This window comes from Cololabis saira, chromosome 17 (assembly GCF_033807715.1).
Source record: "Cololabis saira isolate AMF1-May2022 chromosome 17, fColSai1.1, whole genome shotgun sequence".
Classification (NCBI taxonomy): domain Eukaryota; kingdom Metazoa; phylum Chordata; class Actinopteri; order Beloniformes; family Belonidae; genus Cololabis; species Cololabis saira.
The window spans coordinates 24,249,774-24,254,402 of NC_084603.1; positions in this window are offsets into that span (position 1 = coordinate 24,249,774).

Below are 4,629 nucleotides of genomic sequence, written 5' to 3' on the forward strand. Positions count from 1 at the left end.
ACTGTTGCAATACTATAGTTTTTCTTTTGCTTTTTAGAGTTGTGTTGCTTGTTTATATATTATACCTTACCCAAAACTGGGTGTTTTGCCAGAAAATTGTTGAATGCTAAATCCAAGTTCTGATATCAATTAAACTGCTGTGGTCAAAATGTTTAGATGTTTGTTTCAAGATGAGTCAGCCATTGAAATGCTTTTTTAATATACAAATCAGCTTTAGTTTGTTTGTGAGGGAGAATTCCAAATGAGATCCCTAAGTAGATTTTGAGCCACTGGGAAAATAAATAGTGTAGGGCACATGAAAGGTACTTGCTAATTTGTTTAATTTCATATTTGTGTGATGTCTGAATATTATAAGCCGAAAATAAGTATTTGATGCTTGAAATCTTATTGCGTCATTGTGCATATGCAACTTCATCATGAGTTACTGGTAGTCTTGAAGCCAAAGCACCCCCTTTACTTTCTCAGTTTCAGCAGAATGCTGTAGTGCTTCTTACTTGTATAAGTAATTGAATGAGTTATGAAGGAACCTATAAGTAAGAGGGGCTAATATGAGTTAGATGTGAGCGCTTGATCAGCAGTCGCATTTCCATTACAATTTATTTGTATGATCATTTGAATGATCATCAAGTACTTTCATCATCGGACTATTTTCTCAACAGCAGTAGTGGCATTTATAATTATTTGTCAAAGACTTAAGATGTTTCAGTCCATTTTCTTCAATGTTGAGATTTTCTTTTTTGTTGTTTTTGAAGAGACGTTTTGCCGGGTTACGAGAACAACACTTATTTTGAACTGTCAGAGATTCGATTTTCTTTTGCACAAAAGTGTAATGGAAATGCTGCTAATGGCAGTAAACAAAGTGGATATGTCCTCTCACACTCCATGCTGGTCAAGTTTTTATGTAAACAAAGTCACGTATGTGACTATGTCGGCTACCCTTGCACTATAAATACCAAGTGGTAGATGACGTCCAGTCTTACAAGATTTTCTTGTGCCAAGGAAAGTGTCAGAGAACCATAATTCCATTCTGTTTCGTCCCATCCTGGCTGCCAGTGGCAGTAAACAAAGTTCATGACTAAAACCAGCAGTATCACGAAGGACCAACACTCACACAAGGAAGAGCTGGTGGAGGCCAGAGCCTGGATGGCTGATACCAATGAACCCCTGCAGACCACGTTGAGGTGGTAGCATCTGGCAAAGTTACAGCGTTAGGCCATGAGGCTGTTGCACAGATCTCATGCAGCAACATGTCCATCATTGTTGCCCATGAGGTGACATTGCCTCAAGTGGAATAAAAGACTACCCTATGGGGGAAGAGGAACCCATCACATCGTATGCCGACCTAATCGCCTTAACGTCCCGGGGGGGGGGGGCATCCTAGTACTCCTGCCATAGAATATGAACAGTTGATCTAAGCACCAAAAGCTCTGTGTCTTTGTGATATAATACCACAGAGCCGGGACGAGACACAGCAAGGAGGGCAATGAGCCACCACGTCAATCGCAATGTTCACATGGTCTGGGACAAAACATTTGGCAAGAAGGCGCTGTTTGGCCATAGTCTCTCAACTGAGTCATTCTCCTTCCAGGTGAGATAGGTAGGGCTTCCTCCCTCAGTGAGGCCAGGGACCTCATACGCCTTTGGTGGTTTATACAAAACACTGATGAGGTGCTGTTGGTGTGCACAAGTGACATTATTGTCCCATAGGTAGGGTAAGAAGTGCTTCAGCGCCAAGTAGATGGTCCTATGGTACAATGCATTGATATTTCATCCAGTGCTGTCAAGGGCTCCAGGTACCTTGGACTGACCTGCCTTGCCACACAAACCCCTAGCTGGAGGGAGAGGGATCTGCCATCACCACCTCCTGTTGCTGGACATAAGCTGAGCTGGACTCCAAGCAGAAGGAACCTGTGATCCTCAACGCTGGAGATGCACCATGCATGGCCAAGTCACCTTGACAAGGACCTGCGGGTGCACACGAGGATACAGGTAGAGCCTGTTGAACTACTGCTGCAGAGGGGGCAGGGGCAGGAATTAAGAAACATGTTGAGAAAAAGCCCTCGTTCTGTGTAAAAGGGGGCACCACCATGAGGCCCCCCTTGTATAGAAGCATGGCTATTTCCTGCCCAAGAACATGGGCCCATGCTGGATCCATGATCAAAGTCACTTTGATCCTAAAGGGATCGGAGCTGCAACCTGTAACTCTGAGACATACAGTAGTTTGCAGGAGTTACATGTTTTGGGTGTGGGCTGCCCAATCATTCAAGTGTTGTTGCGAGAACCTGGCCATCCCCGGCTCTCATACCACATCTCGGCATTTGAGGAGGCCTCGGGCGGGGGGCGATGACACGGGCCACATGGATGTTGAGGCCAGCTCAGTAGGTTCCTCTCTCCCCTGGGCTAAGGCCAAGGCCCCACAGCAGCCTGAGCTCTGCCGACAGTCATTGGTGCCTGTGCCAGGTACATTTGGTGCCATGTAACCACCAAGGTGGACATAAGCCAACCAAGTTCTCTGATCATCAGGCCAGAGGCATAATGAACTGCGTAATTAGTGTCACTCAGCAACTTCCTTTCTGGTTGTATCATTTGACACTCGGCCAGGAGACGCACAGAGAGAGAGTTCCCAATGTGTGCCATTCAAGTGGCCATGTCATAAGCCTTAGTGAGCAGGTCATTCATGACCCATTATTTTGGGCTGGGGCAGTGGGCCTTATCTCTCAGCACCTCACCAGGAAAAAGAATGAGTGAGGCAATGAACTGATCCACCAGAGACATGTGACATAAGCCACGCACCTCAGCGTCCTGCATAGAGTTCCTGGCATCTCTGCCATTGTGAGCAAAGGCCCTCAGATCCTTCCAGGACTGCCCTAGCTTTTCCAAGAAGGTTGGTGGCTCCCGGGTGGTACCAAGCAAACATAAGAAAACCATCAGAGATGGGACTGCTCTTGTCAACCCCAGCCTTAGAGGGCAGCATTTGTACGTTGGTCAGTTGGCCAAAGGCAGGATGGCAAGCGGCAAACACATACCTCATTTCAAGCTGCAAAATGTAGAATTGAAGCACAGATACATTGTTCATTCCAATTATACCAATAAGTTCATTTGTATGTTTAAAAAGAATGAATTGTGCCAATCTCTTCCTTGCAAACTGATCAGCAACTTCCAAGCTTGCTGCCGCCCTACAAAAACTCACCCCAGCATCCACCTCTAAGCTCCAAGTCAGAGGATCAGGACAGGGAATTAAATTGTTGCTCATCTCTCCTAAAATTTTGATCTCGGGAAGCAATAAGTTTAGAGTCGAGATGCCAAATTCCTAAGTATTTATACTTATGATAAACTGCCTGCGTTGACTGAAATATCAGAAATTAGACACATTTTGGTCAATGAATGATCATTTGGTTTGATCAAACACAAAATGGCTATGAAAAATATGGTTTCCTAAAGAATCAGCTCATCACTCTTAATCAAAGTCACACGCTTGTGTATATTGTTGACGCGTATATCCTTTTGGATATGTTCCAAAACATTTGCAATTTCTTGAATGGAATATTAAGTAAAGACATTTGAATGTATGTAAATAAATAACTGCAACCTGAACACAGAACTACTAACGTTTTTACAGAGGTGAGTTAAATCAATATTAGTCATATGAAATACAAAAGGGGACTCACAATAGTGTTTCGTGAGAAAACACCTTGCCAAGTTTATAACCTCTGTCTCCACAATGTCTGGAGTCTCCACCCATCCTATGTGTGCAAGGTTATGACATTCTCAGCCCACACTTTTAATGAGCTGAACACACTCGTTTACGCACGCACACACGCGCATACACACACACCTCTACTGTATGGCATTATGTTGTAATCAGAGGTTTAATGATCATATTTAGTATTCTTCTTCTTACATCAAAGGAGAGGGTTATGTTGCACGATGTTCCACCATGTTAAGGTGTCCACTTTTGGAAGGAGGAGGAAAACATTAAGATAACACTCTAGTCAAACTGACAGGTTTTTGTGTGCTTGGTTACAAATTTATCTATCAAAGAAAGAAGTTGATCGTAGACGATGTACAATCATTGACCATAGTTGCCATGTTTTTTGAGGTTTTTTTTAGTGTTGTTTTTAACACTCTGCTGTCCTGTTGCAACACTGCTTTATGTCTAGAAAACTGTCAGACACTCTTTTTGACATGAAATATGATTTCGCCAACAGGGCTGTTTGAGAGAGGCCCGCCCAGATAAGGCCACTGGTGGACTTTTGACACAACGGCTAATTGGGTCCATCTAATAATGAGCTCTTCTTTGCACAAAGGTGTTGAGAAACTCTCAGCAGTCTGCATGTAGTCACTTCTAGTCAGGTGGCATGAGTGTGAGTGGATCTAACACTTAGCTGTCATCTTTCCTGGTTATTCCCTCATGACTCACCATCTTTTCTTTTCACAAGTCAATTTTTATAGATAGATAGATAGATAGATAGATAGATAGATAGATAGATAGATAGATAGATAGATAGATAGATAGATAGATAGATAGATAGATAGATAGATAGATAGATAGATAGATAGATAGATAGATAGATAGATAGATAGATAGATAGATAGATAGATAGATAGATAGAAAGGATCTATCTATCT